Below are 12,271 nucleotides of genomic sequence, written 5' to 3'. Positions count from 1 at the left end.
CACTAATTTTCAGGAGACGGGGGTTATATGAAATAAATATATCTTACCTAGAAAGAAAGGTAATACCGACGAGTCACAAGTTTTCAAAGAGGCGAAAAAGGTAGTTGTTCACTCTATATCACTTTCTCCTTCTTGTTTTCCCTCTCTCTTCGTTAGTCTCACGCGCATATGAACATACTGCCTTAGCTTCCCCTCTCATGCGTTCACCTCCCTCCTCCTCCTCCTCCTCCTCTTCCTCTCTCTCACACTTCCATCTTTTTCCTCCACCTTCAAGTGACTTCAAATTTTTGTTTTTATTGGTTTACAAAGACCCCGCACGCATTCGCCGAGTCGAATTGATTTCTTTAATTTTTTGACGGACTTAATTAAAAGATAAAGAAATTTGTAGCAAGAATTATCAAAATGTTTTCGTTAATTTATTTGCATGAATAAACCCTATAGGTACGTGCAAAATGAATAGTCGATGCTCAAAATGTATCAGCATTTTGGGCCTTTCTTGCACTTAAAAATTCACCAAAATTCAAGAAATCAACCAATTTGAATGAATTTTTCAGTATTTATTAAGTAAAGATGACAAAATATAATGAACTCACTATTACGGTTTTACATCTTACCAGAAATCTATTATTTTGAGTAAACAACAATACATTTGCAGTGGAATAACAACACGGTTACGGGGTTGACTTGAGGGTTAATTCCTTTGAGGGACAGAGATGCCCACTTCAGAGTAAGACTCTAGAATGAATGATATTATTTACTGCTCACGATAGAGCCACCACAAAAGTGAGTACCGCTTTATTATATTGTTCTGTATTTTAGTGTTGCTGTTTTTATTCAAGTTTGTCGATATTGTAATAAATATCTATTCGTATACTCGGGTTCAGTCTAGTCAGTGATTGTGTGTTATTTGTGTTTGTTAAATATTTTTGATGATTTCAATATACAAAACACGCGTTGCAATTATATGTATATTTTTAATTGATAATAAAAGAAAAACGTATAAATTTAAAAGTTACTCATTCCTTAAAAACATTCTTATTCTGAATTTCGTAGTCAAAGTAGTTAAAACTAAAAGTAAGATTGAAGTACGAAACAAGCAAATTTATTAAAAAAAATTTCGTATTAAATTAATAATAAATAAAAACTAGTTACGTTTTTGTGACAAGATTTATTTTAGAAATGTGTTCTCTTTTACCGATATATATATATATATAATTATTTTCTACTATAATAATTAAATACCTACTGACACTAGTGTTTCATCCTTTTGGGAATCTTCAATGCAGGGTGTCACGATTAATACCAGTCGAACGATTCGAACCCCGCATCACGAGACATCTCTGTCTCGACTAGCGGAGACCTAATCCATTCGGCTACCATTAACCGCTTGAAATAGCGTTGAATTTAAACATCTTAATTTTTTAAATGTTCATTTTACGTCAGTCAGACAGTGATCTAATCGTTATACGATGACCTACGCATAAGAGCTAAATTAACCGACTTTAATTCAACTGAAAGTGCTCAACGATAAGAAACGAATTTCTTAAAGGGGCTATCATAATTATTTTCTACTATAATAATTAAATACCTACAGACACTAGTGTTTCATCTTTTCGGGAATCTTCAGTGCAGGGTGTCACGATTAATACCAGTCGAACGATTCGAACCCCGCATCACGAGACATCTCTGTCTCGACTAGCGGAGACCTAATCAATTCGGCTACCATTAACCGCTTGAAATAGCGTTGAATTTAAACATCTTAATTTTTTTTTTAATGTTCATTTTACGTCAGTCAGACAGTGATCTAATCGTTATACGATGATCTACGCATAAAAGCTACATTGGCCGACTTTAATTCAACTGAAAGTGCTCAACGATAAGAAACGAATTTCTTAAAGGGGCTGTCATAATTATTTTCTACTATAATAATTAAATTATATATATATATATATATATATATATATATATATATATATATATATATATATATATATATAAGAATTCGGCCAGGAGAAAGTGCAAAAGGCGGGTCTATGGTGCCTCAAAAATCCAGTCGTTGCGGATAGATGAGGCTTGTCAACCTGGAAAGATAGCTTGTCTAGGGGAAGAAAAGCTTGATTTCAAGCCTCCGCTGCCCTGCGGATTACCTCAATACAGGAAAGGCTAAGAGAGTAAACACAGACTGAAAAATCCGGAGTGGAGCCCCGAATGCGTTTGATCCTTGCATTGCAAAAACCTTCCGGTAACTCTTGTAGCCAAGCTGGCGCCAACTGTATTGTTGGCCTTTCCGTTGGATTCCGCAAGCAAGGTTAAAGAGAGGGGGGGCTGATTAATTGGGCATTCCAGGCCCTCCACGGCTTTTCGCTCAGGACTGCGTCCTGGAGAGGTCACTCCAGTGCCGTATTACGGCAACACAACACGGAGAGTAACAGTTACCGGTTAAAAGTCCGGAGTTTTTCATGATCTACATCACACTCGGCTTACCCCGCTTTCTATGTATCAGTAATTTCTGCAGCTGCTGTTGCTGCTACTACTACTATTACTACTACTACTACTACTACTACTACTAATAATAATAATAATAATAATAATAATAATAATACATAGGGTGCGAATTCGGCCATCTACCTCTCGCTGTAGGTAAATAAATAAAAAATAATCAAACAAATTTGAAATGACGTCGCCTACATTCGGTTTAAACACGACGGATGTACGAAATGATCCTGCCTTGCTTTTCGCGCAGCTAGATTTATATTTCAGGCAGAAAGCGATATCCGGGCAGGCAGATAATTTTTTTTCCACGTGGTGACTATCTTACCTTAGTACATCGTCGCCGAGGTGAGAGAATTAATCATATCTCCTCTCACGGACAAACCATATGACATCTTCCGGGAAAGAGTTACAGCGGCCGTGTCAGTTTCCACGCATCGGCGGATTTCACAGTTATTAGTGCAATAAACCCTGGGAGATAACACACCATCACAGTTTTTAAATATGAATAGAAACTTCGTCAAGCATATCTTTCTTCGGCGCATACCAATAGAATGAGTTCACGCCAATTGAACGGTTGACTGAGATAGCCGCCCACATAGCTAACATAATGTCTCTACAGTCGTCAACAGTGTCTGATATTCAGGCGTCAAAACTAATGGAGGGACAGAAGAGATTGGAAGTTTGTATGAATAAAATGGCGGTGGACATTGCAAGATTTACCTTAAAAGAGAAGCAAGGGCTCGTAGCCACTCTAGAGAACGGGGGTAGGATAGAACAATGTGCTGGAAGCACAAGAGGTTTGGGGAGAAAGCAAATTCTTCAATTTCTGTACCTTCGTTTTTAGAAGAAAGCTTTGCCACACTTCATCACACATTATATCGAAATAAAAAGGTCTGACTGTTCATAACAAAGCTAGGCGTTTAGCACCGGAAAAGATAGGGCTGAATTTCAGCAAATGATGAAATTAGGCATAGTTCACCCTTCAAAGAGCGAATGGGCTTGATCTCTTCATCTAATCATCAAATGCTCTAACACAGGGCGTGCATGTGTGGATTAAAGAGCACTGAATGCTGGTACTAAACCGGATAGGTACCCCGTACCACATATCCAGAACATAACAACAGTGGCTCAAAATAATGTTTTTTTTTTTTGTTTTTTTTTTTGTTTTTTTTTTGTTTTTTTACAAAATTGGACTTAATCCGAGCATATGACCATATACTATTGGAGCTCCACCGGTATATGGTGATATGCCCAAAACGGCTATCATCACACCGTTCGGAATGTTTGAGTTTTGCGAGTTCTTTTTGGGTTGTGAAACGCAACACAAACATATCAATAGTTTATAAACCAGGTATTTTCGGATTTGCCATTCGTCTGAGCATATATAGACGATGTGCTCATTGCTAACTAAAATAGACAGACGTGCATCGATCATGTGCGACAAGTATTCGAATGCGTGAAGCAATATGGGATAGTTCTAAACCCATTAAAATGTGTTTTTGGTCAATCTGAAGTCACATTTTTAGGACACCATTTTACAATTGGGGGAATTTCCCCATTACCAGAAACAGTCAAGTTCATTCAGGATTTTCCTGTCTCCTACTACTATGAGACAGCTACGCCAATTTTTAGGGCTAGTATACTTTTACCGTAGGTTCATCGCCCACTGTGCACAAGTATTTTTGCCATTGACAAACTTGTTGACAACTGTGAAGAACTGTGACTCTGCAATTTCAGAGCATGCAGTAGGGGCGTTTAACTAGATCACGTCTATGTTGCAGAAGACCGTCAAATTGTCTCACATCCAACCTAACCATGAACTGTGCCCTGCAGTGGGTTCGTTTGCAATTGGTATTGGAGCGATCCTACAACAAAAATGTGATATTGACTGAAACCCCATATTCTTCTTCTTTAGGAAATTAACGGAGACAGAAAAACGCTACAGTACGTATTTCAGAGAGTTGTTAGATGCATTCTCCGCAATTTGCCATTTTCGTCAACTCCTGGAAAGTCAGCATTTCCATATCCTCACGGACCAAAAACGGTTAGGTATCTTGAAGTCTTTCTCGGACTAATATTCTCCCAGAGAGATTCGCAGATGGACTATATCCTCCAATATCCTTCAATTTAGATCGGATATCCGGCACGTCAATTTTTTTATTAAGAACGAAGAACAGAACATTTCGATAGGCAGGTTAAAACCTGCAGCATTAGAAGAAAATATTTAGAAGTAGCAACTCCAAACGCCAAACCAGTAGATGTGACACTTCAGAGAGTTGCCATGGGGGGAAAAACATGGTTAGGTAGACATGTCAGATGGCCGGCCATTTCAATAACTTTGTTTCTTTATGAATAAAATAAAAATAAATGTTTATTATTCAGGTACTCCGTATTTGGGGGGGGGGCGGGTACTGTAGGGGAGTAAGGGCAAACAAAACCGGTTACAGTATATACCGGAGGGTTACTTCCCTTGAGGGACAGAGAAAGACCTGGCACCAGAAAGGAATGCATGTTTTTACTTCTCGTGGAAACGATGCTCACTTGAATCAGAATAAGATTCTAGAATGAACGATATTACCTACCACTCCCGGTAGAGCTACTACGAAAGTGAGTACCATTTTATTGTATTTTTTCTGTATTGTAGTGTTGCTGTTTTCGTTCACGTTTGTTGATATTGTAATAAATATGTATTTATGCACTTGGTCTCCGTCTAGTACGTGATTGTTTGCTATTTGTGTTGGTTAAATATTTTCTGTTTCAGCGATTAAATAAGACCCTAATACTTACAACACTTTTACTAAAGTTCTTTTCTTTTTCTCTCCTCTTGTGTCTCTTTTTTTTTTTTAAACAAACAAAAGGTTTAAAAGTAAAGCTGTCTGAAAAAAGTTTTTTTCTTCTTTCCTTCCCTCTCTCTGAAAGGGTTGGTATCTCTTTCTTTTCTTCCGAAATAATTCTCCTTTTCTCTGAAAAGTGTCGTCTTGCTATTTCTTCATCCGTTTGAAAGGGGGACAAAGAAATAAATCACTTTTTACGAGTCTCCCGTCCACAGCTTGTAATAATTAGTGACAGGCTCTGTCACTCTTACGTCGGTCTCCTTTCTCTGAAAGGGGTTAACGTCTTCAAGAAATGGTGTTTTTTGAAACACCATTTTCAACCTCTCAATAAAGCCCTCCACCCTTAAGGACGGTTGAGAATTTTACGTCGCTCGCTGGGCCCGACGGAATTCCAAAAAAACAGAACTTCACTGTCCAAAGTCTTCTTTGGAATTGATTTGAAAATGGCGGAAGAAAGATTTCTAGAATTCACTTCACAGCCCAACCAACCAGCGTTAAGCAATGCTGATGGCTACCAAGAAAAAAGGAAATGCATTAACAGAGAGAGAGAGAGAGAGAGAGAGAGAGAGAGAGAGAGAGAGAGACGCACTGACATTAGCCAGCTGAAAAGGGTTTCAATTCAAACGACTGCTGGACAACAGAGGCCAAGATGAGAAGGGTGGGGGTTAGGTGATTATTACAGGTTGGCCAAGCGCTGACACCCCCACCACTTCCGTTTGCACTGTGGTTGGCGACGTTGATAAAAATAAAATTTCGACAAATGGTTTTCAAAATAATAACGTTATTATTTCAGCACGGCACCAAAAATACATAAGTAGCCAAAATTTCATTTTTATTTGGCAATGTTTTTAATTTTAAATAAAAATAAAACATTTAACCATTTGAAAACTTTATCGTTTTTTTTTTAATTTGTTAAACAATATGGTTAATTTAAATTAAATTCGGACTTTACAGGTAAATTTCTAAAAAAGCGATTTTTTTTTTGTTTTAAATTTGAATATATTATTTATTGACCTTTTCTCTTCAATTTGTGATATATAAAACTCCCCGACATAATTAATTATTTACTTTTTAATAGACATTTCAAAATGAGAGGCGTGAATTATTCGATCCCTTGTCTTTCCAAGCTTATAACTCCTCGAAAAATGTAATTCAAGCCCTAATTATTTTTTCAATTAAAGGAGCAAGAACCAAGGTTTCATTAAAAAAAAAAAAAAAAAAAAAAAAAAAAAAAAAAAGACAAAAAAAAACAATGTGTTCTTATAAAATAAGGTTTTAAACTTCGGACTTTACAGGTAAATTTCTAAAAAAGCGATTTTTTTTTTTTGTTTTAAATTTGAATATATTATTTATTGACCTTTTCTCTTCAATTTGTGATATATAAAACTCCCCGACATAAATTAATTATTTACTTTTTAATAGACATTTCAAAATGGATGACACTTGGGGGGGGCGTGAATTAAAAAAAAAAACGTTTATCTAAAATATTATATTCGGTTTATTGGAAAGAACATACAATTTCACATTGACCCTGAAAATATCGTAAAAATAGAATCAATAGAAAAATTTTGATAGATTTTTAAAGTTTAAAAATTGAAAAATATTGAGTTCGGAAAATTCATTACTGTTTTTAAAAAAATATATATATATATTTCTATTACTTTTAAAACAACTGTAATAGTTTATTTTGGAAGTATAATCCATAAAGAAAATAAATAACCCACTTTTAACAGAGAAATTACGAGATTTTTATATTGTATTCGCAGTTTCGTGTTAGGGGTGTCAAAAATTCCTACAAAAATTCTGATACTGCTATAGGTCCACCTCCACAATTTTTAACATAGGTAAGTTGGGGGTGTTTATTCCGTAAGCAGTTCTTAACATGGGGAGAATGGTGGTATTTATTCCAAAAGCCGTTTTTAACATGTGGAGGTTAGAGGTGTTTATTCCGAAAGCCGTTCTTGATATGAGGAGGTTGGGGGGTGTTTATTCATGGCCGCCAGTTAATTATAGTGCATAGTACAGGTCATTATATCTCAAAAACTACTTGCCTTTGCCAATTTTAAATGAAATTTTCTTATTCAGCATGATCGAAAACCTTTAAAAGTGGTCATTTTACAGAAAATTATGGAGGTGGACCTAATGTAAAAAAAAAAAAAAAAATATATCGTAAAATTTAAATTTAACTTGGAAAAACTATTTGAAAATAGCGCAGTCGCAGTACCAAAAATAAAAATAGACATAAAACACCCCCTTCGAGTTTGTACTTTCACAAAGATTGGAAAAAGTTGTCAACAAAAATAAATATGTAACAAGTAAACGTTTTCAAAGGCAATATAAGTTACTTTTCTACCTAATTGAATAATTTTTAGTGTTTTTATTGGGTTTGTATTACTGTACACAAAGATTCGAAAAAGTTGTCAAAAAAACAAATGTATAACAAATATTATCAAACGCAAGCAAAGTTACTTTTCTACCAAACTGGATAATTTTTAGTGTTTTTATTTAATGTAAAATGTTTATTCGGCTCGAAAAACACAGCGTTTACCGCTATATTTGAAAATTACAAATGGCGGCAGACTCTGTGTTAAACACGTTAAGTTTGGGAAAATGATTAAAAACTAAAAAAAAAAAAAAAACTGCGCAAATTACTGTTAAACAACCACCGAATATATGTCAGCCTATGTCACGGTAACATATATTGAGTGAGTTCCTAACAGTATTTTGTATAGCTTTTTAGTTTGACCTCATTTCCCCAAACTTAAGTGTTTAACACAGTCTGCCGGCATTTGTATTTTTCAAATATACTGATAAACACTGCATGTTTTCGAACCGATTAAACATTTTACATTAAATAAAAACAGTAAAATCTTATCCAGTTAGATAGAAAAGTAACTTATCTTGCCTTTGATAACATTTATTTGTTATATATTTATTTTTCGACAACTTTTTCGTATCTGTGTTTAGTAATACAAACCCTTTTTATTTAATATATCATTTAGTCGACTCGAAAAAAGTGTTTATCGGTATATTTGAAAAATACAAATGGTGGCGGACACCGTTGATTACTTTAAGATTGGGAAAAATGAGTTAAAACTAAAAACCTATACAAAATACTGTCAGAATCCCACCGAATATGTCAGCCTATGTCACAGTAACATATATTGGGTGCCTTTCTTACAGTTTTGTATAGTTTTCAACTTATTTTCCCAAACTTGACATATTCAACAGTGTCCGCAGCATTTTGTATTTTTATAATACATCGATAAACACTGTGTGTTTTTCGAGCTGATTAAACATTTTACATGAAATAAAAACACTAAAAAAATCATCCAGTTAGGTAGAAACGTAACTTATCTTACCTTTGCTTTCATTTATTTGTTTTGAGACAACTCTTTCGAATCTGTGTATTGTAACGTCCCCTCTCTCACCAAACTACTAATTAAAAACTCACATTTTTAATACAAAAAAAAAAAAAAAAAAAACTCGTTTTAGTGTTTCAACATTTTAGCAACGTTCGGCTTAATCCACTGATTGTTGTCCAAGCCATGATTGACGAAAACTCCCGAGGATCTGGATTCAATTCTGCAAGAGTAGCATTTTTTTTTTTTTTTTTTTTCATTTTTTTTTTTTTTTTTTTTTTTTTTACATTTTCACCTTTTTTTTTCACTTTTTGGAGCGGATTGCTGTAATAAGAATGTAAGAAACATGCATTTTCTCTTTTTATTACATTTTTCCATTACACCAAATTGAGCCACAGCAACGCGTGGCAGGGTGCAGCCACGGCCACCGAGAGTAAGAAAAAGGCCTGTTAACTAAAAAATGTCTGCAGGCAATGTAGGTAAGATTTGTCAGACTGACAGTACTATATGAAGGCCATTTGAAAAAGAGCAATAAAACATTTTTAAAAATAAAAAGGAACACAGTTCGATTAATATTTAAACTGAACTTTATTCAATATAAAATATAAACATTATCTATGTAAAATTAAGTAATTTTAAAGCAATATACAATTTAATACTGATAAAACTGAATTATGAATTTAGGGAACAAACAATTAAAGAAACATTAAACATATTTTTTGGTCTTCGGAACAAGATCAATGTAGTATCTGTTTTGATGCTACACTTTACCTTTTCTGTCTTTGGTCGGTGGAGGAGAAATCTTTCATGACTGAGATTATTTTTGTTCCTATCCAGAGTGCCCCTTATTTTGCCCACAAGATTATATGTTGAAATATTTAAATAACTATTACTTTAAATACAGAAATTATATTTAAAGTTTTGGTTTTCTGTTCTTCTATGTCAATTTTTCCCCCATGTTTTTCATCAAAATGTGTAGCGTATTAGTTGTGTCACAAGCCATCATCAGTGATTGCTCACTGGCAGTAACCTGCGGTGTTCCCTGGAGACCAAGTGACAAGTCTCCCCAGATTTCCAGTGTTCTCCACCTTTTGACCATGTGTGCAGATGATTGCATGTTATCGCAACAGCCGTTGTCACTGATTTCTCGTTGGCATCGGCCATTGGTGTTTCCTGGGGTTTGGGTTACAAAATGCCTCCCCAAGGTACCAGATTTGAATTACACACTTCCAGTGGAGATTTGGTCAGTACTCTCTCTCTCTCTCTCTCTCTCTCTCTCTCTCTCTCTATATATATATATATATATATATATATATATATATATATATATATATATATATATATATGTATATATGTATATATATATATATATATATGTATATATATATGTATATATATATATGTATATATATATATATATATATGTATATATATATGTATATATATATATGTATATATATATATATATATGTATATATATATATATATATATATATATGTATATATATATATATATATATATATATGTATATATATATATATATATATATATATATGTATATATATATATATATATATGTATATATATATATATATATATATATATGTATATATATATATATATGTATATATATGTATATATATATATGTATATGTATATATATGTATATATATATATGTATATGTATATATATGTATATATATATATGTATATGTATATATATGTATATGTATATATATGTATATATATATGTATATGTATATATATATATGTATATGTATATATATATATGTATATGTATATATATATGTGTGTGTATATTATATATATATGTATATATGTATATATATATATATATATATACTGTCCATAAAGTCCGTGTGCACTTTAAAAAAATTTATAATTTTATTTGTATTTGCAATAGAAATAATCTGTAAAATAGATTTGAAAGAAGTAAATCTATATTTTTTAAGCTTTCATTGAAATTTTATTTAACTTTCCACATGCCTTCCATCATTAGCAATACAAAGGGTAATACGATTTTGCAGTTTACGAAAAACATTTGCCAAATGATTTATAGTAATGCCTGAAATCACATTAGTTATTCTAGCTTTCAAATCTTCCAATGAACTAGGTTTGGTTGCATACACAATTGTTTTCACATGTCTCCATAAAAAAATCTAATGGAGTCAAATCTGGCAAACGTGGAAGCCAATGAAATGGTTCACCCCTTCCGATCCATCTGTTAGGAAATTCCTGATTTAGAAACTGTCTAACACACCGAGCAAAGTGACAAGGATCTCCATCTTGTTGAAACACTATCATCTTTCAAGTTTAATTGTTCAAGTTGCGGAATAAGGTAATTCTGCAACATATCTAAGTAGCTGTCACTGTTAATAACACGATCTTTAAAAAAATATGGCTCTATGATTCGATTTCTTCCCAAAGCACACCACACATTAACTTTAAGAGAGTCCCTTTCATGTTCAACAGTTTCATTTGGGTTTTCAATTCCCCAAATTCGGCAATTATGCCTGTTGACTTTGCCTCTAATGTGAAATGTTGCTTCATCAGAAAACAGTAAATTACTCACAAATGCATCATCATTGCAAAGTTTTTCATTAAACTGGTGACAGAAAGTTAGCCGTGCATAATAATACTCTTCTAACAACTGCTGATGTAATTGAATTTTTGTAAACTTTCATATGAAGTTTTGCCCACAGCATCTTATGCACAATAGACTTTGGCAGCCCGAGCTCCAATGATGCCCGTCTTACAGACTTTCTTGGACTTGCAGTAAAGGATTCTTCTATGGAAGCAACACTTTCGTCACTGACACATAGCCTTCCAGATCGTGGTTTATCATGGACAGAGCCAGTCTCTTTAAATGTTTTCATCCATTTAACAATGGTGTTCATATGAGGCGCTTTTTTATTGTATTCAAATCTAAACTTTCTTTGTACAGCAATAATAGATGTCAATTCAGCCAACCAAAGGACACGGTTTACTTTTTCCTCAATTGATGCCATGGGATCAAATTGATTCTGAAAAACAAAAGAAAATATTTTTTACTTATTTTTTACGTACCTAAAAATTGTTACGAATTTTGTGGTGAAAAATTATTCAATAACTATACTTAAAACTAGATGTAGGAAACTTTATAACATTTTTTACAGATTATTTCTATCGCAAATATAAATAAAGTTATAAATTTTTTAAAGTGCAAACGAACTTTATGGACACCCTGCATATATATATATATATATATATATATATATATATATATATATATATATATATATATATATATATATATATATTACAGATTATATAATAGGATTATTATATATATTACATTATTATAATATTACATTATTATATTACATTTAGGATTATTATATATATTACAGATTATGTAATAGGATTACAGATTATATAATACTGAAGATATATAAAGTCCATATACATACATACATACATATATATATATATATATATATATATATATATATATATATATATATATATATATATATATATATATATATGCGCTTTTTTATACAAGGTCATAATGGAGAGGG

The 12,271-nt window shown here is 32.8% G+C and overlaps 1 protein-coding gene across 1 annotated transcript in view; it reads right to left on the bottom strand.

The window, feature by feature from the left end:
* The window catches only part of LOC145258038 (sodium- and chloride-dependent glycine transporter 1-like), a 36,366-nt gene extending 36,179 nt beyond the window's left edge, over positions 1 to 187 (bottom strand). The window contains exon 1 of the mRNA XM_080115762.1: positions 48 to 187. The gene's annotated coding sequence lies outside the window, so the exon portion shown is untranslated. The remainder of the gene's footprint in view (positions 1 to 47) is intronic.
* Between the last annotated feature and the right edge of the window lie 12,084 nt (positions 188 to 12,271).

This window comes from Euprymna scolopes, chromosome 33, assembly GCF_053919585.1.
Source record: "Euprymna scolopes isolate OS-2025 chromosome 33, ASM5391958v1, whole genome shotgun sequence".
NCBI classification, from domain to species: domain Eukaryota; kingdom Metazoa; phylum Mollusca; class Cephalopoda; order Sepiida; family Sepiolidae; genus Euprymna; species Euprymna scolopes.
Note: the sequence above shows the minus strand (reverse complement) of the source record. Positions and strands in the feature narration are given on the sequence as shown.